Here is an 11,314-nt window from a genome sequence, read left to right on the forward strand (position 1 = left end):
GACACTCATGTGTATTCATATACGCTTCAATGGCTTAATTGCAGTAGGCAATTCTTGCAAATTTGCAAGTGCCTGGGCTTCTGTGGCTAGTTCTCGTGCTCAAATTAATGCGTATGCTCATCTGAGCATTGCTGTTGGCTTACTGGTATGATTCATTGATGAGCACTAAGTGCTTTACTTGTTTATCATGATCCAGTGGTTCATCCAACCTTGGATGTGCTTCTGGATACAATCATATGATTATCCATTTGGTTATCTGTGAAGCAACTATGGATTATGTGTGGCTATTTAATTATCTGGTACTATGCTTTGCTGATCAGTGATGCTCTAATATGTATTGGCATGCTATAGCAAGCCCTGATGATCATCTGATCATTTCTGGTTTGTGAATTAGTGGGTGCCCCTCTCTGTGACTCACTGATGCTCATTCAAAGGTTATTTGTGCTTCCTACCGACTTAGTCTGGGTGTGCTGGTGCTTGTCCAAGCATCAGTGACTGCGTGCAATGATCCCTTGGATCATCAGCAAGACCCTGTGCATCAGTAGCTTATCTGTTTCATTTATCTGCTTAATTTGCCTTGTTATTTGGATAAATGATGTGAACTGTGATACAGTGATGATCATATGGATGAATTTGATGTAGCTAGAGGGATGCCAACCACTGGTTGGTGTACCCTAGCTCATACTGAATCCCCTGGATAATGAAGTGATGCTTTGGTGAATTTCTTGTGTGGATAGGTAGCTGTTGTGACCCTAGCAGGCTCTGTCTGCTTAGAAATGGTTGCTCCTACCTGTGTTGGCTTGCTGTGATTTGGGAAATACTTCACTGGAAGAATCCTTGTGGTTTTTCCAGTTTCCTTTGATGTTGATAAACAAGAATAGACACTTTATAGTCTATCTGTCTAATGGTGTAGTGGCTATAGGTGCTGAGTGAAACTGACTAGCTAGATAGGATCATCCCTTGTTGGATTTCTTTGATTATGTCACTGGTTTGGCATAGCCAATGTTCCCAGGGTGCTTTCCTATTTGTTTTTCTCTTGTTCACTTGCACCAATTTGGCCAGTAGCCATATGATGACTCACATATAGGGTTTCTACCCTTGTGGTGTGTTTGAGATCATGCCTGTGCAATTTATGAGCAAAACCATCTGGTTTGCTCATGATGAAGTGTATACCTCACTCCAGCTCCTAGATTAAAGTGTTGTTGTAGAGGATTTGCTTCTGGTGATTTGCTGGACTTGCCCTGCTCCTCCTTGTGGCTTGTGATTCTTGGTTTGATTCAGTGGTGAGGTTGGACAGGTTGAACAGCACTGGCTGTTCCTCTTGTTCTAGCTGTTCTTGGTGTTCTTGGTGACTTACCCTGTTGCTGTCGTTGGATGAAGCAAATGGCTAGGGTTTGGCTCTGAAAAGTTTAAATATGTGCCCTCTTGCTCTCCCTGGTCGACAGCTTGGCCTGGTCATCTTGGTGACTCTCCCTGGCTGTGTATGTGCTGGTGGACATGCACACTGCCTTGTGAGCTGCCTGTGTGGTTCCTGGTTGGAACTTGGTCCATTTGGTGGATCAGCTCGGCTGATCTTGATAATATCCTCTCAACTTCTCATTTTATTGCTAACCTGCCAAGTGGCAATGCCACTTGGCATAACACTTGTCTTTGGTCTTTGTTTGTGTGATTACAGGGAACAATGTGATACTCTGGATGAAGATCAAGATCCTCTTGGCAAGATCTCCATGATGATCATCTTGTATAGTTTAGGATAGATCATTCACTTGTAATTTTCTTTATTTTGCCCATTTATGTAATGTGTTGTATTAATCATTTATTTCTCTTATGAATATTGTAATGACAATGTAATTTGTGTGATGATCAATAAAGCTCAAAGTTTTCCCTAATGAGCTTTACTTTATTATAATTGTTCATTTTGTTTATTATTGATTATTTACTTAATGACTTTCCTCACAATTGAATTATTTAGGTAATTATTTAATGTTTGAATTTGAAATTCAAATTCATCATTGGTTTGAATTCAACCATGTCACTTTACTTAGAATTCAATCATGCAAACTCTCCCCTCTCTTCTTAAAACCCTAAACTAGTGAAGTGAGATGCAAGTTTGTCGCACTCTCGAAACCCTAACCCTGTAAGGTGTCGAGAGAGAAATTTGTCCCCCTTCGATGCAGTTTTTGTTTAAAAGCGCGAAATTTCCCCAGAATTTACCATGCAATGCACATCCCTTTCTAAAATCTACCCCTCGATCGTCTCTTAACTTGGGACATTACAGCCTTTCCCCCTTAAAGAAAACTTCGTCCCGAAGTTGTGGTTGTAATACCTGAACAGCTCGGGGTATGTTTTCCTCAGGTCTTCCTCTTTTTCCCAGGTGGCTTCCCTCTCAGGGTGATGCTTCCATTGTATCTTGCAATACTTGATCGCTTTATTTCTGAGTTGTTTCCAGCTCTCCTCGAGAATCTTGGCTGGCTTCTCGATGTATGTCAAGTCTGGTTGTAACTCGAGCTCATCATGTGATATTGGTTCATCTGGGGTCTTTAAGCATTTCCGAAGTTGTGACACATGGAAAACATTGTGAACTTGAGCTAGCCTTCCAGGTAGATCCAATTCAAAGGCTAAACCTCGGTTCTGACTCAGTATCTTGAAAGGTCCTATATATCTAGGACTGAGTTTTCCTTTTACTCCAAATCTCTGGAGTCCTTTCATCGGGCTTACCTTAAGATAAACCATGTCTCCAACTTGTGGCTCCCATGTCCTCCTCTTCTGATCGGCATAACTCTTTTGCCGACTCTGGGCTATCTTGAGCCTGTCTCTGATAATGTCAATGATTTGTTGTTTTTCCTTGACATAATCAGGATTGAACTCTTTGCTTGCTCCGGCTTCATACCAACATATCGGTGATCTACACTTTCTTCCATATAGAGCTTCAAATGGTGCCATCTTGATGCTGCTTTGATAGCTGTTGTTATATGAAAACTCTGCTAGTGGTAAGTGCTCTTCCCATGATCCTCCGAAGTCTAGGGCACAAGCCCTAAGCATATCCTCTAGGATTTGATTGGTTCTCTCCGTTTGTCCACCTGTCTGGGGATGATAAGCGGTACTATAGTCCAACTTGGATCCTAAAGCTTCGTGTAGTTGCTTCCAGAATGCTGATGTGAACACGGATCCTCGATCCGATACGATCTTCTTAGGCACTCCATGCTTACTCATGATCTCTTTGATGTAAAGATCAATGAGTTTCTCTCCTTTATCCTGCTGGTTTACCGCTAAAAAGTGGGCGCTCTTCGTCAACCGGTCCACGATTACCCATATCATGTCCTTCTTTTTATTAGTCATGGGTAGTCCGGTGATGAAATCCATCCCTATTTCCTCCCATTTCCACTCTGGAATAGGTAAAGGTTGTAACTTTCCTGCCGGACTCTGGTGTTCAGCCTTCACTCTCTGGCAGGTATGGCATTCTGCCACATATTGTGCTATCTCCCTCTTCATGTTATTCCACCAGAATAGTTCCTTTAGGTCCATGTACATCTTTGTACTACCCGGATGTATGGAATATGGGGTTTGATGAGCTTCCCGGAGTATTACTTCCTTAATTTCAGCAATATCCGGAACGCAAATTCTTTTCTGGAACCATAAGGATCCAGATTCTCCGCAGTGAAATTCTGATGGTCTTCCCTCATCTATTCTTCTCATCTCCTCCACGATGAATGGATCGTCCAGCTGACCCATCATTATCTCATTCTTCAGGTTGACATTTAGCTCATCGGCTACTTGTAAAGCTGATAGTCCTTCATGAGCTTCCTTCTCCCAAAGTTGTATTTGGGCTTGACTTATTTCCTTCCTCAACTCCGGTGATATTTCTTGTTCCACTCCTCCGGTACTCTTCCTACTCAGGGCATCTGCTACAACATTAGCCTTCCCTGGTGTGTAATTGATTGTCAGGTCATAATCCTTGATCAATTCTAGCCATCTTTTCTGCCTCATGTTGAGTTCCTTCTGAGTGAAGAAATATTTGAGGCTTTTATGGTCTGTATAGAGCTCACACTTAGCTCCATAGAGAAAATGTCTCCAAGTTTTGAGTGCAAATACGACTGCTGCTAATTCCAAGTCATGTGTTGGATAATTCACTTCATGAGGTCTGAGTTGCCTCGATCCATAAGATATTACTTTCCGATCTTGCATGAGTACGCAACCCAATCCATGTTTGGATGCGTCACAGTACACGGTGTAGTCCTTGCCAACTTCCGGAACTGCTAACACCGGTGCCGTGGTGAGTTTCTCCTTTAGAGTTTGAAAACTCTTCTCACACTCCTCTGACCACACGAATGGTGTGTTCTTCCTTAACAGCTTTGTCATTGGTCCTGCTATCTTGGAGAATCCTTCAATGAATCTCCGATAATATCCTGCCATTCCTAGGAATCCTCGGATTTCCTTGACAGTCTTGGGTGCTTCCCATTCTAGAACTGCTGCTACCTTACTCGGGTTGACAGCTATTCCATCTTTACTAATGACATGACCAAGAAATTCCACTTGATCTAGCCAAAATTCACACTTACTAAGTTTGGCATAGAGTTGATGTTCCCTTAGTGTTTGCAACACCAACCTCAAATGTTCAGCATGTTCAGACTTGTTCTTGGAATACATCAAGATATCATCGATAAATACGATGACAAACTTGTCTAGATATGGCATGAAGATCTTATTCATGAGATTCATGAATATTGCTGGGGCATTGGTCAATCCAAAAGGTACTACAAGGTATTCATGGTGTCCATACCTTGAGACAAAGGCAGTTTTCGGAACGTCTTCCTTCTTGATCTTTATCTGGTGATAACCGGATCTTAGATCAATCTTGGAAAAGACTCCTGCGCCTCTTACTTGATCAAATAAATCTTGTATTCTTGGTAGTGGGTACTTGTTCTTGATTGTGACGTTGTTCAGATTCTTGTAGTCTCCGCACATCCTTCTTCCTCCATCTCTTTTATCCACGAATATCACAGGTGATCCCCATGGTGAAACACTCTCTTGAATGAATCCCTTTTGTTCCAAGTCATCCAGTTGCTCCTTAAGTTCTTTCAACTCCTTGGGCCCCATTTTGTATGGTGCCTTGGCAATTGGAGCTGTTCCTGGAATTAGGTCGATAGTGAATTCTATCTCCCTATCTGGTGGCATACCAGGTAATTCCGCAGGAAACACATCCTGGAATTCATTTACTACAGGTATATCTTCTAACTTCACCTCCTTCATGTTGTTAAGCTGTAGCTCAACTTCAATCTGCGTATGCTTGTCGCCTTGGTAAATCATTCTACTTCCATCGGGGCTTTTCAAAGACACCGTTTTGTTCACACAGTCGATCAATGCTCCATTAGTTTCTAACCAGTTCATACCAAGAATGACATCAATGTCCTTCATCGGTAAAATGAACAGGTCCGCGTCAAACGCGCACTTATTGATCATAATGACTTGTTTTTGTTTGGCATGGGTTACTACTATCGTTCCCCCCGCAGAAAGTATGGTTATGGGTGTATTTAACTTAGTGCAACTAATCCCATGTTTGGTGATGAATTGTTGAGAAATGAATGATGTAGTTGCACCAGTATCAAAAAGTACTTTGCCAGGATGAGTGAGTATCTGGAGCGTACCTATCACCGCCTGGTCAGAGTTGACCACCTCCTCCAGACTGGTACAGTTCAGCTTGCCGAAGGGCTTCTTATTCTTCCAGTTGCCTTCGGTGTTTCCTCCTCGACTTCCACCTCCTGACTGACCTCCTCCGGTATTTCTCTTGGGACAATCCTTCAGCATGTGCCCCTCCTGGCGACAACCAAAGCATATAATCTTTGGCTTCTTACAGTCTTTGGCAAAATGCCCTGTGAATCCACAGCTTCTGCAAATTATTTGATTTGCAGTCTGGAATGCTTGGTTCTTCCTACTACCGTAGTAGTTGCTGTTATTGTTGTTGTTGGTGTTGTTGTTGTATCTGGGCTTGAAACTCAAGTTGGTATTAGGCTTGCTACTAACAAACCTCTTAGGCTCAAACTTGGCCTTTTTTCGCTTCTCTTCCTGCAATTGCTTGAAATCATCTTCCAGAGTGATGGCTGCATCCACCAACTCTTGAAACTCTGTCGCTCTCATCATACGGAGCTGTACCTTGAACTGGGGACTTAACCCCCTCAGAAATCTCTTCTTCTTCTTGTCCTCGGTGTTGACTTCTTCAACAGCGTATCGGGACAACTTTGAGAACTCCCTGACATAAGTCAGGATTGCCTTGTCCTTCTGCTCGAGACTTTCAAATTCTCGACGCTTCAGTTCCACTATACTTTCAGGGACATTGGATTCCCTGAACTTCCTTGCAAATTCCTCCCAGGTAAATACCTTCCCAGCCGGATAGACGGCTACAATATTGTCCCACCATGATGCGGCAGGTCCACATAGCAGATGGGTAGCATAACGAACCTTCTCTTGGTCGTTACATCCAACGGTGTTGAGCTTGCGCTCAGTATCCATCAGCCAATCTTCCGCGTCCATTGGCTCGGGCGCGTATGCGAAAGATATAGGCTTGGTGTTTTGGAAGTCTGCTAATGTGACTCCTGGGTTCTCAGGTCTCTCCACCCTGTTCTGCTGCAGCAAATCATGGAAGAATTTGTTCTGCTGCTCCAGTGTTACACGCTGTCTCTCCTCTACCAGCTGCATGTACTGGATAAAGTTTTGCTGCGTCATGGGTGGTGGTGGTGGTGGAAACTGATCTCTGGCTGCACCCTCAGCCTCTTCCTTTTGTTTTGCTTCGCGCTCCATGCGCTGTGCTTCAGTCTCGTCTCCTAACGTTCCCGACATAACCCCCTAGTTCTGCAACACAAGATGATACTCATAATTACTCCATGCGCAAGTTTTCTGAGCTCAACTTTGTGCACAGAACTAGTCACGCAATGGAAATCAAGAAGCAAATCCAAATCATACAAAACTTATATCCTGTATATACATACTTAAGTGGTCTTATTACAATACTCAAGTCGATGTGAGTATGCAAACTCACTTATTAAAGTATATGTACAAATTTATACAAATATTACAAACGATAATACACGTGGTACTTGTGTATTATAGCCTCGCCTCCCTTGGTAGACTCTAGTCGATCTTCACTCCCGGTACATCCCAGGCTTCCATCCGGTCGAACGTGTCGTCCTCCTGATAGACCCTGGAACATAAGGTCTCCCCGTTGGCTTGTAATCCGAATCAGATGATGATCCTAAGGAGAAGTCAGTGTTCACAAACTGATTGTTGAGTGCATCATAGTCCACCCATCGGGTGTACTCCCCTGTAGCCCCACCATAAGGGTTACCAAAACCCATACCCGACTCAACCTGTGTCGGATATCCTCCATCCACTCCTTCATTACTAGGATAGCTCTGGTTCTGGGTTGTTGCATCATCATTCATATCCCCATCATAATACTCAGTAGTACTATGGGTTCTAGTATCATATCCCCAACGCCAACCCCTGGAATTCTCGATAGGAGTCTCGGAACGCTGGTTGTTTCCGGATTCCTCTCCGCCCTCGTATCCCCCATAGGAACTACCCAGGTAGTTCCCAGGTGTAGTAGGTGTGGGTTCACGTGCAAGTGGATCAATACTGATGTAGTCACCAGCTGAATAAACTGGTGTGTGCACCACATTCTCCATAGGTTCTTTCCCCCTACTCTCCTCCTTGGGTTCAGTGAATTCCTCAAGCATCGTATCAATTGCTCCTATCAGATGATGGTTCAACTGAAAGAGTAATGATATGAAGTTACGGCTATTATCCATATATTTTGCCGCTGCTATGGGTTTGCGTTTGGCATATTTGTAGTGGTTGAGCATGGGATCTTCTTCCTCCTGATTATGAGGAATATGGGAGAACTCGGAATCCATAAGCTCTTTTGTCTTATGTTCCCGTATGTCGGTTATGGCTCTCATAACACCTATATGGTAGGCTGTGTTGGTTGTCCTAGCTTCTCCAGCTGGCATGACTATGCTCATTCCCAAAGATTCGGGAAGTCGCAGTCCTACCCTGCACTTGGCCAGTACAGGACCATCATAGAACATGTACTTCTTTACTGGAATCTGGGGATCGCACCCAAATTCCAGTAACATCGCTCGTAAGATATCTGCAAGTCCTCCTTGGTACTCGTTCAGTGTGGAATCCATAACTTTCACGTTTCTTCCCGGTCGTGAACTTGCCATGTTGGCGGTAGAAATAGAAAGTTTATAAGATTAGTAATAATGCATCATAATAGAGATAATAAAGAATTATCGCACTAAAATATATGATTGTTGTATTCTCAATTGAATATACACCATATTTTTAGAGAATTCTTTACTAGTCCTATTTGACTCCTAACGTTTGGTCCCATTTACTAGGTTCCAACCTAAGGTCAAAGCTTTTGCTCTGATACCAACTGTGGTGACCCTGCATACCACTGCATGTTGTAGTATGCCAGTCGTTGATATATCATTCACGAAGTACCATTCCGCAAATGTTACATCCCTCAGAGTAGTACAACAGAACATAGCAGGTCCATAACTCATTCACATATTATTACAATTAACATACACATGTCGTCTTGGAGCTCCTCTTGGGTCCTAAGAGGATTACTCCTGGGTTCGAGGCGAACCCAACTTAACTTACAATACCAGAGTCTCCTTAAACTAAACATTTATTTCATCGAGCAGCTAAATATTAAGAGTTCGTGCTGCTCGGATACTACTACTATCGGATATCTCTAGGCTTGATCTCCTCCGGAAGCCTCCCCGGATCCGTAGACTATGAGATAGTCTACGCCTTCAACTCCTCCTGAGAGGTCTGGTTCCTCGTAGCCGATGATCTCGGCTCCTTCATTGTCGTTGTAGTCCTCCTCCAGATGATTCAGACAATCTAAGCATGGGATTTAAGAGTGGTATGAGTACGAGCGTACTCAACAAGTTCATTATAGATAAGAGGTGTTTAATGCACTAGCTACGATATTAGACCAGAAAGTCTAATACCAATGCAAGTTTTGATAAACATTTCTTCAATAGATTGCTTTTATTTCAAAGAGCTATGTCCGTCAGCCTTCACCGGTTTACTAGAACTTCATGGAGCTCCTTTCCGGCCGCGTTCGCAGTTCCTCATCCCGGAACAGGGAGTGACAGGTCACAGTTCTTTACACTCTGCAGAGGTGTGTTGCTTTACCCCATAAGAGATCTTAACCTTGGTGCCAACCGGGCAGCTTTCCCATCCACACTTCCTTAGGTGTGAGGCCCGGTATAAGGTCTAGCCAATCATGTTCCTCCGCTACCTCGAACACCCACCCTTTGTTGCATGCGCCGACCCTGGGTCCACGTCGGTCCCATTATTCCCGTAATTTCAGGGTGGACCCCGACCACGACAACGATCTTTGGGCTCTACCATACACTCCTACGCCGGTGGCTGCAACCCATCATAGACCGCAATACCGTGGGGACTTAAGGCTTCCCCAGCCTACCGCTTGTTCTTCGAACGACAAGTGTCTACGGACTGTGCCGTGGGGACTTAAGGCTTCCCCAGCCTACCGCTTGCCACCGACAGATACAAGTGTCTACGGTAAAGCGCATCCGTTGATGAACGAGAGGTGGAAACACTTTTGACTACTCCGTCCCACTCCGGATCTTATGGTTAACACGGGTATTACGGCACAAGAATCACTGGCGACATTTGTTGTTTAATCCTAGATGGATATAAACCCGTGCAATGGAACCTCCACCATATCAACACAATCCATGGTTCCATTGCCCACCACATAGTCATATTCATAGTTATGAAAGTAGTGGTTTTGATTTTTGTGCAATAGTGATAACCATAATACTTTGCAAGTAATTTGATAAAAATACTCAATTGACATGAGCAAGTGATGAACTTGCCTGAACACTGCAAAGTTTTGCAGTTGGAAGGTGTGGACTGACCCTTGTCCTCTGTTTCTGAAAAATAGCATCATTGTCCGATAAGGGCAATGGTTAAAGAAGCAATTATGCATGATTCCATTTTTAGGGTTTATTCCCCCCTTCTGATGTCGTTATTATTTCATGTAAGAGGTTAATACTAAGAATAATTTGAGGATACTTGATTTAAAGTAAAATACAACCTTGAAATGTTGTCAAGGTGTTTTGAAAGTCCAATTGCATTGATGGACTTATTTTCATTAATGAAAATAATATGTGTGATTTAAATCATTATTTACTCGAACCGACCTGCCTGGTCCAGCTCGACCAGCTCCACTCCTCTCTCTCCCTCTCACGCGCGACCGAACCCTAACCCTAATCCCTCTCTGGCGATTCGCGTCGCCACCGCCGTCGCCGCTCGATTCCGGCGAGCTCCGCCGGAACTGGCCCCCGCCATGATGCGCAATCGCCGCGCCTCACGACGGCGGTCATCTTCATCCACGTCGATCTGGAGCGGGTGTGGCTCCAGCTCGTCTTCGACCTCCCTCGTGGCGGCTAGGGTTACGGGATCCGCGTGATCCCGCGGCTCCCCAGGCTCCTGACGTGATGGCGCCGCCGTGGCTATGCTGCCATGATGGGGTGGTGCTGTGGCGCCACCATGGCCTGGCTTGGCCTGGCGCCGCCGCGCCGTGGCGTGTGCCGCCATGGCCGCCATGGTCGTCTGCCTGCTCGACCCCGGTACGTTCGCCATCTCTCCCTCTCTCTCGTGTGCTTGTTCTCCTTCCTCCTTCCTAAGCTCTGGTCACAGTCTCTCCTCCTCATGGAGTGGCTAGCCGTGCTTATGCTGCTGTGCTGCGTGTGCTGTTGATGCTGATGTGCTGCTTGTGCTGCTGTGCAAGATTGCTAAGCTATGTGCCTGTGAAAGCTTGCTTTACTTGCTAGAATTTCTTCTCTGTGCCTCTGTTCTTGTTTCTATGCTTGCCTGACACTCATGTGTATTCATATACGCTTCAATGGCTTAATTGCAGTAGGCAATTCTTGCAAATTTGCAAGTGCCTGGGCTTCTGTGGCTAGTTCTTGTGCTCAAATTAATGCGTATGCTCATCTGAGCATTGCTGTTGGCTTACTGGTATGATTCATTGATGAGCACTAAGTGCTTTACTTGTTTATCATGATCCAGTGGTTCATCCAACCTTGGATGTGCTTCTGGATACAATCATATGATTATCCATTTGGTTATCTGTGAAGCAACTATGGATTATGTGTGGCTATTTAATTATCTGGTACTATGCTTTGCTGATCAGTGATGCTCTAATATGTATTGGCATGCTATAGCAAGCCCTGATGATCATCTGATCATTTCTGGTTTGTGAATTAGTGGG

Source organism: Lolium perenne, chromosome 5 (genome assembly GCF_019359855.2).
Source record: "Lolium perenne isolate Kyuss_39 chromosome 5, Kyuss_2.0, whole genome shotgun sequence".
Taxonomy (NCBI): domain Eukaryota; kingdom Viridiplantae; phylum Streptophyta; class Magnoliopsida; order Poales; family Poaceae; genus Lolium; species Lolium perenne.